At 43.5% G+C, this 24,550-nt stretch overlaps 1 long non-coding RNA gene and 1 pseudogene across 1 annotated transcript in view; both read right to left on the minus strand.

The window, feature by feature from the left end:
* Positions 1–8,852: 8,852 nt before the first annotated feature.
* Nkapd1-ps1 (NKAP domain containing 1, pseudogene 1) lies at positions 8,853–11,000 on the minus strand (annotated as a pseudogene).
* Positions 11,001–19,070: 8,070 nt separating this feature from the next.
* LOC103692636 (uncharacterized) overlaps positions 19,071–24,550 on the minus strand; it is a 9,496-nt gene continuing 4,016 nt past the window's right edge. Inside the window, exons 3-5 of the long non-coding RNA XR_015623020.1 lie at positions 22,840–23,450; positions 19,751–19,870; positions 19,071–19,665 (exon numbers count right to left, since the gene is read on the minus strand). This is a non-coding gene — a long non-coding RNA (uncharacterized LOC103692636). The remainder of the gene's footprint in view (positions 19,666–19,750; positions 19,871–22,839; positions 23,451–24,550) is intronic.

The raw sequence follows: 24,550 nt of genomic DNA on the forward strand, positions 1-24,550 counted from the left end.
CCCAAATCCACCCCACTTCCCTTCCCACCCAATTTTGTGTCTCCTCATTTCTCTAATCAAGGCCAAATTTTGCTGTCCAAATATTTTTAACGTGTGGTATTCCAGTGGATTGAGGTCACCTTATCAGGGGTTACACTGTTCTAAAAAACTGACCCTTACTTCCTAATCAGTATCAGTTGTCAGTAGCTTCCCAGCTAGAGGTAGAACTTCATGCCCAACTCCCCTCTGTATATGAGAATTTGGGCTTGGCAGGCCTTGTTCATACTGTCACAAATCTAAGTTTTTATGTGCAACTGCCTTGCTTTGTCCGGAAAACACTGTTTCCACACAGTTGTATCTATCTAGCCTGTACAGCCTCATCTTCCACAGTGATTCCTGAGCCTTGGAGGAGGAAATGTCACACACACACACACACACACACACACACACACACACACACACACACACACTTCCACTTAGAACTGAATACTTCTGTCTCTTATTCTCTGCACTTTGGTCAGTTGTGAATCTCTGTGTTAATCATCATCTACTGCAAACAGAAGCTTCTCTGATGAAGGTTGAGAGATGACTTAATCTGCGGGCATAATGGTTAGGTGTTAGTTTAATCCTATAGCCTTTTAACAGAATAGTACTAGTAAGATCTCTTCTATGTCTAGCCACAAACTCTAGGTTCAATCATGTTTCCAGGAATTGTTTTCATATTATGAAACATGCCTTATGCCTAACAGAAAAGTAGTTGGTTATTCCTGTGATGTTTGTGCCACTGTTGTACTGGTGCGTATGTCTTGCCTGGCCAGTCATTATTGGAGCTCACAGAATGAACGGCTATGTAAGACTCGCGATTACTTCTTTACCCAGTAGTATCTCCCAGCACTGTGAAAGCTAGCCAGATATGAAGCTTCCAAGTCAAGACCATCTTGATTTCACCATATTCTATGACTCAAGAATGTGCTGCTTATTCTAGGGGTCTCAGACTCTGAGGCCTGGAACTTTTCATGCAGTTCAGATTGGCCTCAAAACTCACAGATCTTCTTGTCTTAGTTTCCTAGTGCTGGAATTACAAGTGTGAGTCACCATGCCAAGTTATATTGTCTTTTTTAAAATCTAACCCTGCCTTGATAGGACTTGATAGAGCTTTTCTTCTCCACCCTCCCAACCCCCTGCCGCCATTGAAGTCTAAACTTTTTAACTGACTTTCTAAGTTTTTGCTTTCCCTTATACTTAATGATTTTTCATTGGGTTTTTTAAAATATTTTTTAAGACAGGGTCTCATTATGTATGCCTGGCTGGTCTATAACTCACTATGTAGACCAGGCTGACCTAAACCCAAGAGATCTATCTGCCTCCCATGCCAGAATCAAAGACACAGACACCCACATCTGGCTTCTTACTCGATTTTATATTAATCAACAAGAAGTGTAATGGAAGAAAGCCCAATCCCTAACCAGATTCCTTTCTCTCATTCTTCCTACCACCCCTTGACTTCCTCAATTATACTCATTTCATAGAGGCTTTAAAAAATGGAATTGGAGGGAAAGGCAGTCACCACCAAGCTAGATGATCAGAGTTCCATCCCCAAGACCCACATAGAGAGGACTGATTCCCACAAGTTGTCCTCCGATTCCACATATGTGCATGCACACACAAAATAAATGATGAACATGAATAAATGATGGTATGTATAAGATGTGTGCATATATTTGTTTGTGTGTGTCCCCATAAGCATATATGTGCATTAATTAAATGTAAATATACACAGATATATTTACACACATCTGTCACCTAGCTCTCCCTATCTGTTGACAAAATCCTAAGAAATCAGTAGCAACAAGTGCATCTGCAGCCTCAAACTTAGTTTCTGTCTTCATTGCTGTAAAGACACACCATGACCAAGGCAACTCTTATAAGGGGCAACATTTAATTGGGGGGAGGCTTACAGGTTCAGAGGTTCAGTCCATTATCATCTTGGCAGGAAGCATGGCAGCGTCTAGGCAGATATTGTGCTGGAGGAGCTGAGAGTCCATTCAAAGGAAGCCAGGAGCAGACTGTTTCAGGCAGCTAGGAGGAGGGTCTCAAAGCCTACCCCACAGTGACACACTTCCTCCAACAAGGCCACATCTACTCCATCAAGGACTCACCTAATAGTGCCACTCCATGGGCCAAGCATATTCAAACCACCACAGTTTCTAAGTACCATTCTCCATTAAAATTGTTACTACTCTTTGGAGAAATATTTACTTTTAGGATGGAGGCAAGGACAGCACAAAGTAAACTGAAGTAGAACATGCTATGTCCAAAAGGAAGTTTGAATAGCAATGCAGTCCCATGAAAAAGCAACGAACCCTTCAAGTCATCTTGGAAGAGGCACCTACTGGCCAAATATGAGAAAATTCACCACTAAAATATTGATGACAATAATAACTTATAACTCAGAATACGTGAAGAATTAGAAAAACATGCAGAATTTTATAAGGGAATGCATAAACAACGACTCAATGGAAAGTTCCCTTTAAAATAGAATGCCTAGTGATTTTACACAAATTATAATAATTAATAGGCAAGAGCTAATAACCTATGGTAAAACTGGAGACCCAGTGGGAAGGTTCACTGAGTAAAGGTGCCTGCCACCAAGGCTCATGTTCTGTGAGCTCAAACCCTGGGATAAAAAGAGAGAACTGACTCCCACAGATTATCCTTGAGACCTCTAAATCTGTGACTTGTCTCAGATATGTGAAATAAATTTCAAGAATGCTTTTAGAAACCTGGTGGCTAAAAATTCGAGATTGAGAACCTTCAAGATGCCTAAAAATAATTCTCTACAAATTATTTAGCAGTTTCAATGGGGAAAGAATAGCTTTGAACGGTATCAGCACCTCTGCCCTTGGCTTCCAGAGTTTTCACCACCTTCGTCCCAACAGAAGCCAGGCTAACCCTGCAGAAGCTGAGGTCTCATAGCAGATGCTCAGGGCTCCTGCAGTCTGGCATGTTCCCATGGCTCTGACGGCAATCAGGGACCCGAGAGTGGGAGGGAGCCAGGAGTTACAGGAAGCTTCAAAGTCTTAATTGAGCAGAGAGATGCCTGGAGACCTCCCAGGTATACAGTTAACCAGCAGAGAAGGTTTGTGTAGTGGTTTGACTGAGAACGGTCCCCAAGGTTCATATGTTTGAATACTTGGTCCCCAGTTCATGGGACTATTTGGGAGAGGTCAGGGGATATGGCTTTGAGGTTCCAACAGCCCACAGCATTCCCATTTGCTTATTGTTCTCTGCCTCATGACTGTGTCTCAAGATGGACGCTCTCAGCTACTGTTCCAATGCCACACCTGTCTGCCTGCTATCACGCTCCCTGCCATGATGCTCATGCACCCACCCTATGAAAGTGGGAGCCCCAATCAACTCTTTTTTCTATAAGTTGCCTTGATCATGGTCTTTTGTCACAGCAATAAAAAAGTAGCTAAGACAAGAGTTGGTATCAGGAGTCATGTATTGCTGTGAGAGGCCTTACCTTCACAAGAAGAATAATTTGGGCATTTGGGTTGATCACTGTAAATTGGCCATCCTAGTAGGAGCTTGGAAGACAGTAGTGCTAAGCCATGTAGGCGATGGAGGACCTGCTCAAAAAGTTTCAGAGGGAAACAACATTAGCAACGGAGCTAGAGACTGTTCTTTGTGATATTTTGGCAAAGAATGTAGTTGCTTTCTATCCTTGTTTTAAAAATCTGACCAAAGCTAATGTGAAATTAGTACTGGACTAATTTCATTGGCAAAGGAGTTTCCAAGACAGCCTAATATTGATTCTGTTCTTAAGTTCATAATGAAGTATTAGAATAATAGACTATAAGACCGCATCAAGTCTAAGATATTTTGAGAATCAAAACAAATGATAGTAGTAATGAATTATGATTCATGGAACAAAAAAAATAAGAACCCATAAATTTCATAGAGATATAAATAAATACAGACTAATGGAAAGCATTTCTAACAAGAATAGAATTGCTCAAATGGTTCAGAGTTTGTGTGAGAAAAGGCACGTATTCAACTGACTGGAAGAAAACAGAACAATTAACATTTTTAGTAAGGGAAAGTATGAATGACTATGCCAAAAGCAATCACTTGGAAAGGCAGATGGACACATGATGGGGGGCGGGAGGGGGATTGAGATTCCTGACTCAAGATTTCATTCCTGAAGAAGAAAACAGAGAAGGATTCCATTCTGGGCTTCCCAGTCCCACTCCGATCATCATCTGGTGTACGTTATCCTGTCTCTATGTCCCTCTTCAGTTCAATAGGCCAAAGGAAGTTCCATCTTTGCTAGGGCTCTCTGCGCCTACTGGAAGGATTAAAGGCAGCCATTTTTTAAGAAGACATTATTTCTATCTTGTTTGTATGAGTGTTTTGCCTGCATGCATGTCAGTATATTACATGTATGTAGTACCCATGGAGGCCAGAAAAAAGGGCTTCAGATTCCCTGGAACTAGAGTTCCAGATAGTTGTTGGTCACCATGTGTGTGCTGGAACTGAACCTTTTAACCACCACTGAGTCACATTGCCAGTTTCTGCTACACACACACACACACACACACACACACACACACACACACACACACACACCAAATTCCACCATATACCTCTCCCAGTCAGTTACATTAAGCAATACAGGCCCACACAAGAAAGCCTGTTTTTCAGTTTCAACAACAGGTTGGGACAACCCCAGGATGTCTTGTTTTTCAACTACACAGAAGGATTCAGAAGTATCAAGTCCACTTTTTTTTTTTTTTCGACAAGAAGGCCAAGTTATGGGATGTCCTTGTCTTGAGGGACAAGTTGTCAGCCTTCAGAGCCTTGGCTATATGAATGTACCTTTATGCCCTGTATAGACTGTAGTTAGACCATCTTTTCACCTTTTCTTTGAGGTCATGGGGCCATCTCTCAACTTACTTTCAGAAAGTGATTTTCCTGTGGAATAAGACTGAAGAATAAGACCCTCAAGCTATTTAAACCCTCAGCTACCAGAAACCACACTTTGTAAAGATAGCTCTTGATTCTCTGTAAACATGACTCATTACTGAGCCCCACCTAGACACAAGGGACCTGGCCCAGAAAATCTAAAGTGTCTCATAATTCCAGGAATTGGCCAGAGTTCCACCCTGGACTATATGAGCTTGGCTTGCTAGATGTAGGAAAAGCCAGGTCACCTGGGGATAATTTTGCTAAGAAACATGCTTTAGGTCTTCAGTTGTGTGTCCTTGAATTTGGCAAGGTCCATGGTATTTGACCTTTGAGGGCCAAGGGACTTCTAGATGCAGAGTGGTGTGACAAAATCAAGGAATTGAATACACTGTTGATTTTTGAAAGGGCATCCAATACCTGCTCTTTTGTAGGCACCAATCTCTATATCAGAGGAGGAGGAGAACAATATCCGATATATAATCTCAAACTCTCAAGTCACAGCTTGGTAACTTTACAGTGAGACATCCAGACAAAACCAACTCAAACCACCCAACTCCTGGCAGGAACACTGAGAGGAACACGGCAATGCTCTGTGGTGCGCGACACACTGAGAACATGGCAATGCTTCATTATGCTCTGAGCTAAGGATGAGGGGTGTGGTCTTCCCTCAGAGCACTGCCCTGCTATTGAGGTCCCTATGCACTTGCAGAGCACCTCCTGCTTCTAGTCCTCTCCAGCTCCGTCCCACACTCACCTACTTCAAGCCAAGTCCACAGTTTTTCATTCCCCTTATTATAATGTTTAAATTTTTTTTGTATCTTCCACAGAAGAGTTGCACGTCGCTAAGATCTTACATACTCAAGATTTGTAGTAAGCACAAGGAGACCCTGTCAGATACCATTCAGGAATGAACAGATAAATTTCCAACAAAGTGACAAGATTTCTTCAGATACTCACTCAAGCTCATTTTGAAAAGAATCTTGTAGTACAAGGGGCTTGCAATGTGTGGCCATTTGGAGTAGAGTGTCCAGGTATAAAATTCCCACCACAAAGAAGGGCTATGCACAAGTTATTTATTCAAAAAACGAATGCATTCTTTTGTGTAGGCATCTCTTTATGCTTGGACTCAAGAGCCAACCCATGTGTGTGAATCTCAGCTCTACCATTTCTGAGTTGCACAACTCTCCCTGCTGCAGTTGTTCAGCACAGAGTGAACTCAAGTGTGATAACGTGAGTGTACCCAACCATTTAACCGGAATGTGGTGCAGTCAATTATCCAGCTCAGGAAGTTAATTCATTTAGGTGATGTAAGGATGTCAATTGTCAACTTAATTGGCTTAAGAAATGCTTAGAGCACTAATGAGGCACACCTTTGGGTGGGTCCATGGGGATGTTTCCAGAGAGGATTCTCTGAGGTGGCTCTGAATGTGTGTGGCACATTCCATGGGTGTGGGGGGGTCCCTAACTGAATAAAGAAGGAAAACTTCAGAAAGCCATTGACTCCTCCCATATTCCTTGAACCCTTTTTCTCTGTTCTTGATTCTGAGGTGTGAGCAAGAAGCCTCTGGCTGAAAGTCCTCACCCCGGGGAGCCATGTATGTATTCCCTCCATGATAGACTAAATCAAAATAAACCTCTCCTCCCTGGGTTGCAGAGGTCAGACATTCTGTCACACTGTTGAGAAAAGTAACAGATACCGGTACCTAAACTCCCTTAATAATTTACAGTGATAGTTTAGCAGAATGTGATTTTAATTTTTCCCAAGATAAAATGCAGCATAGAGGGCTGGTCACTCTTGACTGCACTGCAGTATACCCAGGTCTACCAAAAGGGAGAGGATTGGTCATGCCCTCAAATACATTCTGGCCCATACAGCAGCAAGGTGCTCTTCATTTATGACCTTCCAGTCAAAAGTATGTGCTTGTGTGTCGATGCTCTAGGTATTCACAGCTCCCAAAACTGAGCAAGTTTAGGTGGGAAAGCATTACTTGTGAAAGTTTGCCGAGAGTCGGACATGCTCGAAATGACAGAATAACAATAATCCTTTCAAGGATTTTGTTAGGATCACTGTCCTCATCAAACAGTATTTGCTCAGGGGAAATTTTTATTCTGTTCTCAGTATCAAAAATAAACTGGCGAGTGTTTGTTGAATCGTGGAAAATAAAATAAAATCACTTTACAAAGCAATTAACGTGTGTTGACTCATTTGATCAGCGAAGCACATCGATGAGTAGATACCATAATCATCTTAACATGTGAACAAACTGGACCACTCAGAGATTAGGCAACTTGTACAAAGGACATAGCCATTAAACATTAAAATGGGGTTGGAATTTAAGTAATTCAACTTCACGGAACAGTCCCTAGACCATTTGGGGGTCACCTCGTAAAAATCTTGTTCTGCTTCCAAACAGCTTCCTTGACACTATCTGGTTAATTTCTGTGAATCATGAAACCGATTTAAATCCATCATTGCTAAGAGACTTGAGGCCAAATCCCTAGCCATGTAAGAATGCTCAGGGCGTAAATCCTACATTCTAGCCTCTAACTAGCCTCTAACCTAGCTCACCTTTCTTCTCATGTCTGCATCTTACCTTTGTCTTGATGTTCTTACTTAAGCAATCTCAGAAGGAAGGAACGAGGGCACGAATATCCCAAGCACAAAGGATTTTTTTAGGCCAGTAAACCATCCTTATACAGAAGACCATACACCCCTGAAATGTAGACACATGCCAGGATACATGCATGAAAGCCTCCTCCATGATCTATAGCAGCAAGAATGAGCCTGAGAGTAACAGAACTTGGGGGGTGACTATGATGTGTCACTGTAGGTTTCTCAACTAGGACAAATGTGCCCTCTGGTAGCAAATATCAATAATGGTGAGACTAGCCACAGACTGAGGGCCATGGGTATATCGGAAGTTTCTGTGCCTTCTTTTCAATTTTGCTGTGAACCTGAAACTTCCCCTTGTAAGACATAAAAAGCACTCTTGGCATTAAGTCAGCTAAGAACAGTGAGGAAACGAACATCGCAAACCATAAATGTGAAAATATTTTAATTAGAAAATTTATTTAAGTAACATATAAAAAAATCATAGAGTGACCATCGCATGAATGCAAAGATGGCCTGGCATGTGAGAGGTTCTAGGTTCATTTCCCAGGATCACACAGCAGCAAAAATGAAGACAATCATGATGTAACATTAGGAAATGTTGATCATATTAATAAAAACAACATAATCACATATATTCTAGTAGGGAAAGTCATGTCATAAAAGCTAGCCTTCATAATTTTTTTATTTTCTTTTTTATTTTAAGAATGTGAACTTTATTAGAAATATGTTCCATTAAGAACATAAATTTAGTTAGACCTATAAAATGCCACATCATGGAATGTCAGGTTTGTCCTATTCTTTATGCATATGAGTACACTGTAGCTGTCTTCAGACACACCGGGAATCAGATCTCATTACAGATGGTTGTGAGCCACCACGTGGTTGCTGGGATTTGAACTCAGGACCTCTGGAAGAGCAGTCAGTGCTCTTAACCACTAAGCCATCTCTCCAGCCCCAACATTGTCTTTTTCTGTTGTTGGTGTCTGTCATGCTAGCCATGAAGTACCATTGGATTACATATGCAGAAAGTAAGGCCAGGGAGGTTAGTTAACCTACTCTAGAACTTGACTAGTGGCAGAACCATGACCCACAGTCTGGAGTGTCCGTGCACTTCACCCAGTACCAAAGTGACAACCTCAAAACCAAAACCCTGTCAATGGCATTTATCATCCCTCTTGATGAAAAGTCAGCTGTTCTGCCAGCCACCTCCAGTGGTATCTTTGTTTTTTTAATATCAGGATCACAGCAAAAAGCAGGGGGAAATAGTATGTTCTTGATAATCAAAACACTACGTCAGACTGGGAAGTGGGTATGTCCCTGAGAAGTATGTTTCATTTGGAACTGATTCAACTGGTTTCAGGGAAAATCTGAAATCCATTAATAGAATTAGAAATGAACAAGAAAAACAACAGGACTGAGGGTGTGACTCAATGGAAGGGCACTTGCCTAGTATATGCAAGGCCTTCGGTTCAATCCCCAACTCAGCAAAAACAGGGCGGGAAAAGACATTTAGATGCCTGATATCCTGAATCTCTTTGAAAGCATCATTGGCAACATGACTACTTCCTAATTCTTTCCATTTGATAGGACAACTAAACAAATAATTTCAAACACAAGCCCATTTAGGCAATATACAGCAATGGAGCTAGAAAAATATTCACTACCCAGTTACTGTTACGTTTGAGTTACACCAAATGTAGCTGCAGACCCTGACCAGCAGGGAAATTAGGCTGAAAATCCTATGTTCCTTATCATCTGTAGATATTACCACACAGGGAAAGGGTTTGTTCTTCTAACTAGTGCCTCACTAAGTAAGCTAGATGTCTAGGGCAGAAGAACCCAAAGCACCAAACCTGAGGCACTATACGTCCTGTGTAAATAACAAGGTCTCCTTGTCAAACCATTCTATTTAGCATTATTCAGTCCTCCTCCTTCATCCCAGACCCTTGAGTCCACCAAATCCAACACTCCAATCAGTGTGCCCAGGTCATTACAAGTGCAACTGTCTGGGTTCTTTAATTTGCTGTATATGTATCCCTACCTAAGTGATTAATGGAAAAAATAATCTCTTCAAGAACCCTCATCAAAAAAGATTCCCTATTAACAACAAAAAGGGGGGGCTGGGGATTTAGCTCAGTGGTAGAGCGCTTGCCTAGGAAGCGCAAGGCCCTGGGTTCGGTCCCCAGCTCCGAAAAAAAAAAAAAGAAAAAGAAAAAAAAAGGGTCAGAGATTAACAAGCCAAAATGGGAGGGGGGGGGTAATCTGTGGCAGGATAACTCTGACCTCTGACCTCCGACTCCTATGCTATAGGAGTCACCAGCAACTCCCATTTTTAAGTCAGGACTGCCGCTTTCCCACTTAGCCATCCTCTGAGCTCCAGCAGACCTGGTGCTGGTGGCCGCCTTCCAGTTCCTTGCACTTGCTTGTCCTCTCCTGTACCTCAGGGTTAGGCACAGGGGCATGGACGCCTTTCCCTTTCTTTTTCCTCTTCATTTTCTTAGTGTCTCTCTCCTCAATTTCCTTAGAACTGCTACATGCAAAATCATCTGACCGAGAAATACCACTTTCTCCCCCTAAAGGGAAAGGAATTTTAGGAGATTTTTTTCTTGCTCTTGTGTGCTTGCTTCCTTCTCCTGGTACGAGTTTCCTCTGAGAGCTCACTTGAGGAATCTGCTGTTATGCCCGTAGCTTCCTTTCTGTTTCTCTTCTGTGTGTGTGTGTGTGTGCGTGTGTGTGTAAGTGTGTGTGTGTGTTAGTGTGTGTGTGCGTGTGCGTGTTTGTGTGTTAGTGTGTGTGTGCGTGTGTGCGTGTGTGTGTAAGTGTGTGTGTCTGTGTGTAAGTGTGTGTGTCTGTGTGTAAGTGTGTGTGTGTGCGTGTGTGCGTGTGTGCGTGTGTGCGTGTGCGTGTGTGTGTGCGTGTGTGTGTGTGTGTGTGTGTGCACGCGCACAACCCTTTTCCCTGTTTCTTCTTATGGGATTTCTTTGACTTCTAATGTTTATGGGATGCGTGGGCAGATGATTCTATCCAGGGAGATGTTTTTCCCCCATTGGTAATGTCTTGCTGATCACTACTGTATGTTTCAATCTCTTCAGGATGCATCTCTTTATAGCCACTGTGACCCCATTTGTCTGGTATATTGGACCCATAATCATATAACTTCTTGTTCCAGGATTTAGCCTTAAAATCATCTTCTAGGGCCCCAGAAATTTCATTCCTTGACCTCTAGCAGTCTCTCTTTCTTCATCAAAACCATCACTTCTCATCTGACTTGAGCTTCTGGGTACTGCGTTCTTTCTGGTCCCCTGGTAAACATCCTCCGTCTGCTTCTCTAGTTCTCTGATTTCCACATGTTGGATTCCTCCTGAATCTTACTGGGAGCATCTGTATGCCAGAAGACATTCCTTAGGAGGACTTTCCCCAGTGGAACCCGGGACATTCTTTAATCGCGCAATGCAGCCTCAAGTGGGAGAAAAGGTGGCAGTTTCTTTCTCAAAAAAATTTTTTTAAAAGAATAGCAACACACTCAAAATAGATGAAAAGTCACCCAATACAAGGAAATGCTTATGGTGATAACCCTAGCCAGACAGCGGGGTGCTGGAAACATGCCCTTTAAGGTAGGAGACAAGGCAAGTGTTCCATGACTCTGTCGTCACAGGTCAGCAGAGGGGCAAGACAAAGAGGAAATAAAAGCACCTTCACTGGAGGTGCTGAAGGTAGGCCTGTGGAGGTAGAAAGAAAAACCCCACAGGGCGAACTGCTAACATTTACAAGAAACTATGAGAAAATCAACTTCATCCTACTTACCAACACAAACAAGTCATTTTTTAAAAATCCTTTTTAAAGATTTTCATTCTTATGTGTAGGTGTGGGAAAGGCATGCCCGTGTGAGAGCACTTGCCTGCGGAGGCCAGAAGAGGGAGTGGGATCCCATGGAGCTGAGGCTGCAGGTAATTGTGAGCCAGCAATGTGGGTGCTGGGAACTAAACTCAGGTCTTCTAGGAGAGGAATAGACACTTTGAACCACTGGGCCATCTCTCCAGCTCTGGGAATGAAACATTAAGTATCATTCTTAGTAGCATAATTTAAAAGATCTTTAAATGGCAAGAAATTATAAGCCTTGTTTATAATCTTGTGTTGCTTTGAATGAAAAATGTGTCCCATGACCTCAGGTGTTTGAACACTTGGTTTACCTCGACCAGCAGTATCTGGGGGAGGTCATGGAAACTTTGGAATGGATAGCCTTGCTGGAGGAAGTACGTCACTGTGGGTGGGCTTGGATTGGCTAGAGTCTTGTCCCACTCCTACTTCATTCCCTGCTTTCTTCGTGTGGTTGATAATGCAATCTCTTGGCTGAGCAGACCAGGGAAATAGACCCGTGTCTTATTCAGTCACCAGCAAAGCCTCCTCCTGCAGCAGACCGGAAGAGAAGCAGACTCACATCCAGATATTACTCAGAGAGTCCTTGGAACACACAGATCTAAGGGAGACGTCTCCATCAAATCCCTCCCTTCAGAGATCAAGGGGCCCCATGGAAGAGGAGGTGGATGGAGGACACCAGGAGAACAAAGCTCTCTGAATCAACTTAGCAAGGCTTATGTGAGCTCACAGAGACGGATGCAGCAAGCACTGGGCCCAAATGGTCCTGCACCAGGTCCTTTGTGTATATATAGCTCTGGGTTTTGTTTTGTTTGGTTGTTTGGTTGTTTGGTTTTATGGAACTCCTAACCATGTGAACAAGTGGGTCTCTGGTTCTTGTCCCTGCTTTTGGGCTCTTTTCCTTCTGTTGTATCACCTCGTCCAGCCTCAAGGTTTTTGCTTGTTTTTTCTTTTTTTCTTTTTTTTTTTTCTCTTTCTTTTTTCTTTTTTTCGGAGCTGGGACCGAACCCAGAGCCTTGTGCTTGCTAGGCAAGCGCTCTACCACTGAGCTAAATCCCCAACCCCATTTTTGCTTGTTTGTTTTATCTTCTTATACTTTATTTTGTCCTGTTTGGTTGTTATCCCATAGAAATCTGCGATTTTCTAATGAGAGACAAAAAAGGAGTGGATCAGGAGAGGAGGGAAAATGGAAGGGATTGGGAGGAGTAGAGGGAGGGGAAACTGTAATCAGAATATAGTGATTGAGAAAAGAAACTATTTTCAATAAAAGAAAAAAGAGATTGTTCATGTAGCAAAGAAGATCTGTGAATTATATCAGCCTGCAGGGAAAGTTTGAGAAGGGGGTCATTTGTAGTCCACAAAAACCACAAGTTACCACAAGCAGAATAACAGAACAGATACTGCCAGAACCCTAACATCTGTGGAAGTGGTCAGAACAAATTTAAACAAGGTAATGCGAGAGAGAGAGAGAGAGAGAGAGAGAGAGAGAGAGAGAGAGAGAGAGAAGATGTGACCTCTCAACCTCCTGAACCCGTTGCCTGCTGCCACCCCCTCCCCCCAGTACGTCAACTTTATAAATCCTCCATCCAGAACCTTGAGCCAAAACACAATCTCCCGTGGGTTGCTCTTGGTCATGGTGATTTGTCACAGCAACAGAAAAATAACTAAAACAAAACTTTAGTAATTTTTTTAGTAAATAAAAACAAAGATATATCATGTTCATGGATTAGAAAATTTAGTTTCTAAAGACATCTATTTTTTTCCAGAATTGAGGCTATCAAAATCTTAACCTTTTGTTTATTTGGCTGCAGAACCCAAAAGGTGGCTTTGAAATTTATATAGAAATACCGAAGACCTAGGGAGAGAAAATACTCCTGATGAAGCTCCCGGCAAGGGACTTGTTCTATCCAAAGGCAAGAATGTCTTTGAGGTCAGACATTGGAGCAATCTCACGTCTGTGCAGCATCCAGCGAGAAGGGCTGTTTTACACCATGGGTTGAATGGTGTTACCCATCAGGTTACCCCTCAGGGTTGAATGTAATTTCCACTGGAATCGCTATGACCATAGGAAAACAGATATTTACATTGCAACTCCTAACCATAGCAAAATTACAGTTATGAAGTGGCAACAAAATAACTTTATGGTTGGGGTCACCACAGCATGAGAAACTATATTAAAGGGTCACAGCATTAGGAAGGTTGAGAACCGCTGGTCTGACGTAGATGGGAAATTATTAGGTTGAGACAGCTGCAGGGATCTGAGGTTCTTCTATCTCAGCTCCCCCCCCCCCCCCCCCGGGGCTGGGGACCGAACCCAGGGCCTTGCGCTTCCTAGGCAAGCGCTCTACCACTGAGCTAAATCCCCAACCCTCTCTGAGGTTCTTCTAAACAACACCAAATTCATCTCAGTCTGAAGAGTAAGATTTAAGCTTAACCAATCAGAAACCCCTGCTAACCTCTAACTAGGTACTTTCCACTGGATTGACCTACTTAGGATCTCTGTTCACTTTAACCAAATATTTACTTTGTCTTTCTTCCCTGCCCATCTGGTCGCCACCCTCTATGATCCTTGTTGGAGCCCAAGAACCAACTATTTGCCATCTGGAGTAACCCAGTACTGGAGCTAGTATCTATTCAAAGGAACCCTTTACATTTTTAATACTCTTAAGTATATCTTTTAACAAAGCAAAGGAAATAGTAACTGTAAAAATATAAATATTTCTTCAGTTTTTAAATCTAAAATTTGTTTAAGAAGAAGGAGGAGGAGGAGGAGGAGGAGGAGGAGGAGGAGAAGAAGAAAAGAAAGAAAAAGAAAAAAGGGTATTTTTAGGCTCACAAATACAGATATTCCGGTAAATGGTGCTGGGTTGATAAACAATATGAAAAAAATTAAATTGGACTTCAGCCTTCTCCCCAACATCAATTTCAAGATTAAAGTTCCAAAAGCAAATGGTTAAAATATAAAACTTCTAGGGGGAAATCAAGGCAACTACCTGACTTTACCAAGAATAAGAAAGAAATTTGTAAACTACACACACACACCATAAAGTAAAATATCAATACATTAACTAAATTTAAATTAAAACTAAGAAATTATGTTTACAGGAGGCTGGGGAATTGGCTGTGTAAGCTTGACTACCTCGGCTGGGATGCCCAGCAGGGCGCAGTGTGCGGTGCGCATGCGCCCGCGGTCCGCACATCTGGTGAAGGCAGAGACAGGAAGATGCCTGGGGTCTGCTGGCGACTGCTCTAGGTTCGGCGAGAGACCCTCCCCCCAAATGGGGTGGAGAATGATAAAGTCAAATTGTAGGCTTCTCCTTGCCCCTCCACACACACAAACAAGAAATAAAGAGACGCAGGACAGAAGGAACAAGGAAAGGAGAAAGGAAGGGAAAAAGCAAAACAAACAAACAAAACGCCAAGAAAGTCTGTTTACAGAAGTCTCATAATAGAGGAGAAAAAAAATCTAGTCACAGAATTAGAGGAAATATTGGCGATAACTGATAATTTGTATGATTCGCTTTTTAAAAAGCAAAACAAACTAAAAAAGCTGCCGACCTCTGCCTTCATGAAAGAGAAAATGTGAATGACCAAAGGATGTTCAAACTCATTAGCAATTAGGGGAACGCAAATTGAAGCTTAACCAGTTATTAACTGACCAAGGAAACAACGTATTAAAAATAGATGTGTAAAGACTGCCTTGGTGAGGAGACAGTGAGAGCTGGGCGGAAGCTGAGCCCTTGGAAGATGACATTCCCTACTGTGGAGACTGGGGAGCTGACAGTGTGCAGTCACCAGAACTGGCTCTGGGGGAGAAAGTCAAATGTGAAGTGTCAGGTGATCAGGCATGGTCGACTAAGATTCAGTGTCCTGCCACAAAGTGTGGGTGGTCACTACAGCAGGGGCAGGGACGGGTGAGGAGGGCCTCACTGATGAGTAGACCTGAGAGCTCATCTAAACTACTCTGGGAACATTCTGGCAACACAGTTGTTAGCTTCCCAGCACCTTATAGGGAAGTTAGGTTGGAAGCCCTAAACACCAGCTCTCTTGGTTATGAGTCCCTGGGAGCCCCAGAGGCTTTTCCCACTTATGATGGTCACTTTGGGCAACAGTAAAGTCATTCACATGCTCCACATCCTACCCATCATCCTCAGGGCAAACCTTGAGAATCTTTGGTACATGTTGTGTTATTATATATCTATAGTAATAGTCATATGCTCATAGCAAAACCTAGGAAAAAACTCAAATATATACCAAGAGTAGTCTAGCCAAATAATGTTGGTATATTCATATGTTAGAATGCTATAGAACAGAAAAAATAGATGAAATTTAATTGTATGCATCAATATTTTTATATTGGTGTTATAATATATGTTATCTCAGTATTTTACCTCAGTAACATATTACTGAGACTAAAAAGTCAGTCACAAACTTCCTAAAACACAGAACAAATTTATATATTACTTAGGAATATTCTTATAAGTGACTAAAAGAAAGCCAATAAAGTGCTTATCAGACAATTTTAAGTGTGTGTGTGTGTGTGTGTGTGTGTGTGTGTGTGTGTGTGTGTGTACCACGTGAGAACCAATAACCTTTGGAACCAGAAGAAAGCATTGAGTCCCCTGGATTTGGAGTTACAGGCAGTTGTGGGCTGCCCGACACAGGTGCTCGGAGCTAAACTCAGGTCATCTGCAAGAGCAGCAAACCTCTTTAGTGCTGGTGATGACGTAAACCTTAGTGCATATGTACTTGGTTTACGTACTTGGCAGAGGGTGTGGGGAGGACAATGGAGAAGGGCTCACAGACACTTGGACCACTTCCCCATCTTAGCCTGAGTGTGGGGCACACATCTACCTCAGTGTTACAGTTTCAGCACACGTACATGCTTTTATATCTTACTGTTAATTAAGGCATTTCTGAATGTTGAAAAACCAGATAACAGATGTTCAAAGAATATGAAAAACAAAAGATAAATCTTTCAGTGGATTTCAACTCTCATTCTTGTAATAAATTTCTAGAAACATCTTTGTTAATTCAAAGATGCAAGTCTTTATTTTTATTTGTTCTCTCTTAGCCTCTCTCTGTCTCTGTCTCTCTTTGTCCCCACCCTCTTTCTAATTCTGTCTCTTTCTGGACCTCTCTCTCTCTCTCTCTCTCTCTCTCTCTCTCTCTCTCTCTCTCTCTCTCTCTCTCAGAGGTGGATGCAGGGGTGCCCCTGAGGGGTGCATGCCCCAGCATGAGGGTAAAAGTCATAGCATAACTTTCAGGAGTCAGCTCTCCCGTTCCACTACACACACCCTGGGTCAAAGTCAGGTCCCCAGTCTTGGTAACAAGAGTCTTTACCCACTGAGCCATCTCTAAGGCCCTTTTGTTTGTTACCAGTGTATGTTGGGTACATGTGCCACGGCGTGCACATGATTGCACACAAGTGGCAATCAGAGGACAACTTTGAGAAGGAAGTTCTCTCCTTCCACTTCCATGAGGCTTCCAGGGATCAAGCATAGGCTTGGGCAGCAAATGCCATTATGTCCTGCGCCATCTTGCTACCCAGACAGGAATCTTTCCGTGGGTCATGTTTATGCACCCCTGGCAGTAGGCATTTGTATGAATGGCCTCTACTCTTCTGAATCCAGTCAAAGACAAAATAACAAGAGGCTGCAGCCATTGAGGTCAGATCTGTCACCTACGTGGTGCTTTTATTTTCTCCAATGGACGCATGCGTTAGATTCCCATGCATACATACGAGTATGTTAGGACTGTTGACTCATGGATTGGAGCTGAACCAAAGGCAGGCTGGAGGAATTCTAACCTTCGGCCTGTGCATATACCCTCTTGGGTTTCCTGCCTGTGCAGCGGGAGCCCTTTCCAGTCCAGCTAATCTCTGTTTCCTCTTCACCTGGAGTTCACTTGGACCTTTTCCTGTATGTGCGTGAGATTCATTGCCTGCTCATCTTGATGGAAACACAGAGACTTCAAAACCACTGATAGCTATCAGCAAAACGCCCATAGCTCCCAACACAAACATCCGAAGAGAAACTTCCTTTCTTGGGATGCCTTGTGAGGGGCAAAATAAATGTTGTTGCCTAGACCCAGAGAGAAGGTAAATCCTTCCCTGCTACAAAAACAAACGAACAAACAAAAACATGAGATCCTCAGTCTCCTGAGTTGCAGGGATAGCTAGCTGTGCTCCAGAGGCTGGCTCAGTCCCAGCCCTGAGGTACTCACGAGTCTCTCCACACAGTCCTAGCATAGAACCCTTTGCAGTCCAGAGCCAACGCTTGTCTAAGCCTGCCTCCTTCTTTTCCTACTTGGCATGTCTGGTGCATCTTTTATCATCAATCCTCGGCATGGCGACTGGCACATAGTGCTAGACTCTAGTGACAGAGGAAACCTTGCTTAATCTAAGGACACCTTGCTCATCCTAACCAAAGAAAAATGGGAGTCAAGACTCTAAAAAGACACACCCAGATCCACAGAGAGAATAGAAGAGACAGAATCACGTGTCTGCTGAATCCCATCTCTATTTACTACCAGGTATAGAAACTTCTGAAACAACTATATTTTATCCCAGTTCCTGGACTCTTCAAGTCTGCGCCTCTGCCTTGGCAGAAACAAAATGAGCTAATTAAATGCTTGCCACTAGCTTATTTTGGAAACTCCATGGAGTGTGTGAGAGCCCGAATGAATTTCTGGCCACTATTGATTACTTCACACTCAGAGAGAACCATTCAAGCATGGTAAGAAGGTGAGGAAGCTAAACCCGTGGCCGAGGGTTATTAATATTGTAATGCTTTTGCTTATTGGTGCAGAAAAGCTACTCTTGGCTCTAGAAGGGACTAAAGCTCTTAAGGCCCTAACAGAGAAGAGAGAGAATCCTTCAAGGTAGAAGGACAGTCCAGCCGAATGCTCGTTTACCTAATTGCTTTGGAACAACCAAAATAACCCTGCTTACTGTGGGAGAAAGAAAATCGATAGGCTGCATTTAGAGGAAGCTAAAGGCACAATTGGGTCATTCTATCTGTGTGGCTAGGAGAGTGGAACCTGGGCACAGATCCCCAGAGGAGCAGCATTAGGTAGAAAGTAGTCCATGTAACCTAAGATAACCGGTGAGCTTCTGTAAAATAGTTCCTTGCAAAACTTAGGGGGTTCAGTGCCTAAGAGAATGGTGTGTATTCATATTGGTGAAACAACACCAGCAAGGGGGCATTTAACCCACTGGTAAGATTGCCAAGGCTCTGGGTGACAGCACTGGTGCTCATAGAGATTTCTGGGACCTGAATCAAGTCCCTCCTGTTTCTCATGGAGATTTTTCAGGCTCCACGTATTCACTGTTTGAATGTATCCATCCATGGCACTGTCCATCACTCTAGCAAACGCTAAGTGTTTGGAAGAAATCGACATCGTTGTTTAGTCGCTAACCCAAGACGGATGAGACCAGACAGACTCATGAAAGCCCCTCCATGGATGGTGGCCACACCTGTGTTGTCTCTTCATATTCACCTCTGAGTTGTGATATGTAAGGAACTCCTCACGGCTGTGAGAACCTCCAGGTGAAATTCAAGGCATCTAAACAGTCATATATGTTTCAACTTGTATATCAGGTTATCCCAATACAGCATCAAGCGAAAATACTTCTAAAGCCACTTTTTATTCCTCTGACAAGGTCTCGTGAAGCAGCTGTGAATGACCTCCAACTCATGATCCTCCTGCCTCGGTTCCCCAAGTGCAAGGGTTACAGGTATATTTACCACCATGCCCAGATTTGAAGACAGTTTAAAATGAAGCGAAATAGACCCTTTTCTACAGTGTGGATTTTCAGAGCTAGAATTAACTTACTCTCTGTAGTAAGAGTTGTCCTATTTTAGAAAGTGTCATCAGCCTTGTGGTCTATTCTAGAGCATTCCATAAAGCACCAAGCCCTCCTGATTCCCTGCTCCATTACTTAGCTGTCATAGTCTCTCTTGGCTCCTCTCCCCATCATGGCTCCTGGTCTCCGTGTCTGCTTCACTTGCCCCTCCTCAGCCTCCGATGTGCTTTCTGACGCTCTCCCACGTGTTACATCTCACATCTCCCCTCCGTGTGAGGAAAGAGCTCAGACCCTTCACCTCCCGATGTCCGCTACCACAGCATGGTCTGGTCCAGTTAGAGTCTCTCTTCATCAGTAGACTTGATGCACCGTATCTTCCTTCACCTTCTTGTCTGCCTCAAGTAACTTTTCTTGGCTCCTTTAACAGGGAAAACTCTACTTATTCACCGATGCCTAGCTCCTCGCTTCTTCAAGCCTCCCTCCATTCAGGCAGAACCACCTACCTTTCTCTGTTCTTGCACTGTTTTCTGGAGTTGGGGTTGTATGCTGATCACAATGGCACACTTCTGGCTCCCAAGGACAGGGGTCTGGCTAGGCCTTTTCTGCATCTTCTGTGTGTCTACCTATTACAGAAACAATCTTCAGTGAAAGAATCAATTCAGTTGGATTTCCAGAGAAATTACAGAGCCCCCAAGTAGTCAACATCTGGACGCTCAGCTGTATTGAGGCGTATACTCCAAAGGAGACTGAGGCAGAAGTTAACAGAGGCAGTGAACCCATAAGTTAGCATTTATAAAAATCAATTATGCTTCTCCGTAAGACAGAGGCAGAGCAGAAACTTGAGATTATCTTTCCCCAGTCATTTGTATTTATCTGTTAATTATAAACCCTAATTCTCTCTTTTACTTCAAGGCCTGCTGAACTCTTGTGTAGTCAAAGATGATCAATAACTCCTGCTCTTAGAAGAGTCTAAGGCCTCCTTCTATGTGTGGTCTATAGAAGTGCGATGCCCTGACACACAGTTTATTTGGTGCTGGCAGTAGACTCTGGGCCTGTTGGATGCAAACCAGGCACTTTGCCAGCTGAGCTACACCCGAGCCTTGGATGGATTTGGGGAGGCTTTCCCCCTCCCCTGTATGGATGATCAAGAAGAAACGGGGAAGATGAGCGGCTGATTGCTTATCCTGTTCTCTTTTCCAAGCTACATTTCAGCTTTTGGTGTCCTTTCTATTTCTTCCCCTTGGCTAGATGCAGGCTTTTAGTTCCTTGGCTTGCATCTGTCCTTGACTCACATTTATTCCATGTTCTTGTCTCAGTGTTAACAGTTAACAGAGCATGTGCCGTAAATTAGCATTTATAAAAATCAATTAGACTGCTTCATAAGACAGAGCAGAAACTTGAGATTGTCTTCAGCAGATCATTTGTATTTATCTGTTAATTATAAACCTTAATTGTCTCTTTTTATCATATTAATTTGCACAAATTGTACAACTTCAGAGTTTAGCAGTTTTCAAGCCCTTGAAATACAATTACTCTCTTAGCATTCTTTTCAGAAACATGGTGTTCATTAATGATTAGGTTGGTAAAATTAGCAGTTCTGATAATTGGCCTTGGCTTCTCCTTGGATAATTTTTTTTCTTTCTCTACTAAAGTTCTGGGTCTCATAATTATACATGTCTCCTGGCTTCATCCTGTGCCTGGGCTCTGTTTTAATTGGCCTTCATGGATCATAAGATTTCACAGGAACTGGGCTCAACGTGGAAAGCACTTCTATGCCAATGAACTGATTCCAAATAGGTTTGACTCTTTCTTCCCTCTTGGACTTTTGCTCTGCAAGCTCAGTCTACGTGTTGAAACTCTTCATATCAGAATAGTTAGATGTGAAGGGAAGGAAAAGAGCCCATATTCCAGCCCCAACCACTAAACACTACAGGCACCCACCTTGCCTGCTGACTGGGTCTCTCCTTGGCCACCTTTCAACTTGGGATCCATTTTCTCTCGGCCTGACAGTCACTTAAAAGGAGTCATATGTCACACAGCAGGTATCCAGAGACCAAACAAGATTTGTTCTTTCAAGAGGATGCACAAATCTTGATTAAGTGGACAATCTACTATAAAGAATAATGCACCCTACCCATCCCAGAACTAGACATCCTCCTGCATCCAAGAAAATTATAGCTTTCTGGCATTCTCCAGAGGCTTCGAATCATGTTGACTGACAATCCACATGCTCCCCAAGGCTGCAAAGCCTGAGAGAAGGAGAGAGACACCTGTTCCCCTGCCACACAGAGTTAGCAGAGCTAAGGATTCTGTCCTGACTCACTGACTGTGCCCTCCCAAACAGAGGTTCAAAGCATGTGGAGTGGTCATCTAACATTATAGGAACAAGTGTCTGACATAGCTAGTGCCTGCTGAATCTTTGACTGGACATGTATGTTGATTAGCTCACTGGGCAGATGCCCCTCCAGAAGCCACCATTCTAAAGTGAGGCCAAAGATTTTCATACTTTACCTGAGTCAAAACCCAAACCGGGTATGACATGTGAGTCCAGACCAAAAGGTTGCAAGCTGTCACTCTTCGGGATTTTGTTCATTTTATTGTGTGAGGAAGAAGTGCTGGGGAAAGGCGGGGCAGCCAGAAGGAGGCCGGAAATAGGGTGCCACCATGATGCTTAGGCTACCCTCAAATCCTTGCTCTCAAAAGATTTTTCCACATCCGCTTCCAGAATAGCAGGGACCACACAGCACCACACCCGGCTTAAGACACTCTATTATGTCTGTGAGTGAGAGGTTACCACCCACCTCATCAGAAGGAAAAGGTTTCTCTGTGTTCTGCCTGTTGCCATTCTCTGACACTTTTGGGATCGGGTTGCTTTTAAGACAAGGTGTGTGTTCCACATACAAAGTACCTGCCAGACAGATCTTTGGATGTTCTCAAATGACCTGCTTTAATCCACATTGGCTTGGAGCAGCTCATGCCACAGAAATGTGGTCAGGTTACCTCCTGACAATCTCTTCCCCATCCCAGTTTCCCCCTAATGAAGCACTCCAGTCTCTTGTGACAGAGTGTTAAGCTATTCCCAGGGAATGACAAATGGTGGCTGAAAACAAGCCATTCATCCAGCTGCGCAGCTCTGAACTGTCAAGTTTATAAGTTGCAAGACAGGGATAGGGATGCTATCTACCCAAAATGTGAGCATATCTCAATGACTAGGACCAGATGAGGAGAGGATGGAGAGAAGCTGGTCACGAAGAACCCTCTGTATGGGAAGCTTTGTAGGCAAAGCATGGGGGACACGGGAGGTAGGAGGATGGGACTCCATCTTATGCTAACTGTGAAGTTGGCTCTGACTTTATTCTCTTGGGATTTTTTTTTTATAGTTTGGGTGTTTTGTTTTGTTCTGTTTTATTTGAGACAACATCTCTCTTTTGTAGCCAAGGCTAGCTTGGAACTCATGACTCTACCTCAGCCCCTGAGGGCTGGAATCACAGGTCTCAAGATCTACAAATCAACCCAGTGTAGGACATGCAGACCTCCCTTGTCAGCAGCTCTCTTCACTTCCTTCTCACCTACCCTCCTTCACAGGCATTACCTGGCCTCCTCTGTAGCTCAAGGATTGCCTTCCTTCCTCCTTCAGTGTTAGCAAAGAAAGCATAAGCCCCTCATGGTTCAGCCGTGAGTCCTCCATGATTCAGCTGAGAGTCCTCCAGGGTTCAGCTGTGAGTCCTCCAGGGTTCAGCTGTGAGTCTTCCAGGGTTCAGCTGAGAGTCCTCCAGGGTTCAGCTGAGAGTCCTCCAGGGTTCAGCTGAGAGTCCTCCAGGGTTCAGCTGAGAGTCCTCCAGGGTTCAGCTGAGAGTCCTCCAGGGTTCAGCTGAGAGTCCTCCAGGGTTCAGCTGAGAGTCCTCCAGAGTTCAGCTGTGAGTCCTCCAGGGTTCAGCCGTGAGTCCTCCATGATTCAGCTGAGAGTCCTCCAGGGTTCAGCTGTGAGTCCTCCAGGGTTCAGCTGAGAGTCCTCCAGGGTTCAGCCGTGAGTCCTCCAGGGTTCAGCTGCCAGCTGTCTGACGTCAGTGTCTAAGGACAGCAGCCAAGTCTGGGCCAGGGGTCAGTAACTTCAGCCACTGGTTGTCATCAGATTCCAGAAGGGGTAAAATGAGAACAGCTACATCATCTCCTTCCATGTTTCAGACCCAGCTGAGAGTCATGCTTACAAACAGGTAGAGAGAACAAAAAACAAATCTGAATTCTGCCTTAGGCTAGCCTGGTGCTCTCACGAAGACCACCTTGACCCCTCCCCACTGTCCCTCTATCAGTCAAGTCCTCATGACTCGAATGCCTCATGTTCTCACTCATGCATAGACACTGAGAATGTTGGTGTTGGTCATGTAGAAGTAAAGATAAGAATGAGGATCAGCAGAGTCTGAGAAGGGGGGACAGGGAAAGAAGGAAGATAGATCATAGGCACCAAAACACACAGCCAGACAGGAGTTGGTTATAGTGTTCTGTCACATAGAAACACCATAATAGCAAACAATGATTTGGTCACTTCAAATATCTAGATAAAGGATTTCAAATGCTTCCAGTACAGAGAAATAACAAATATGTAGGCCAGAAACTATATCTATTTTACAATGTATTCAGTAAACGTGGTTAATACTTACATAATTTACATGTAAAACTAGACTTAGACCCTAGCTTGGTTTGACCCTCTGTCTTAGTCAGGAGAGATATAAACCTGAAAATTACAGTTGCCATCCTGTGCTCTCAAGGGAAATCAGTTATCATAGAGTAGTCTCCAAACAGGAATGGGTGCGGCCACAACGAGCTGAGAAAAAGCCTGCCTGGTCCCACCAGCTTTCCTGGTTAGTTCTTCCTTCGTTTCTCTCAATCTGATGTTTTGACTGGACTGTGAACTTTTATGGTCAGAAATTATCTCTTTCCTACGTCCTTCCATCCTAACCTGAGTAAAGCTAAGCCAAAGTGCAGACAGAACCATGTTTGTTGAACTGCATTGAGTCCAAGCCCATGTAGGCTAAGGACATCTCTCCTGTTCACCACCACTCATCGGTCTTCCAAATTCTCTTTGAGGGAGAGTGGTGACTCAGACCTTGGAGGCCACGGCTCCTTAGAGGCCACAACCTTCCTTCTCTGGAAGTGTTTGTTTTGTTTTATTTCAGTATATTGGCATGATAATTTTCCCCATAAGAAACACGCTTCCTCTTTTTAATAACTTGACAGCCTATTGTTTAGGCCTGAGGGTGAGGGAAAGACCAGAAATAATTTACAGAGGAAACTTGGCTCAGGTG

Source organism: Rattus norvegicus, chromosome 6 (genome assembly GCF_021556685.1).
Source record: "Rattus norvegicus strain SHRSP/BbbUtx chromosome 6, alternate assembly SHRSP_T2T, whole genome shotgun sequence".
In the NCBI taxonomy this organism is placed as follows: domain Eukaryota; kingdom Metazoa; phylum Chordata; class Mammalia; order Rodentia; family Muridae; genus Rattus; species Rattus norvegicus.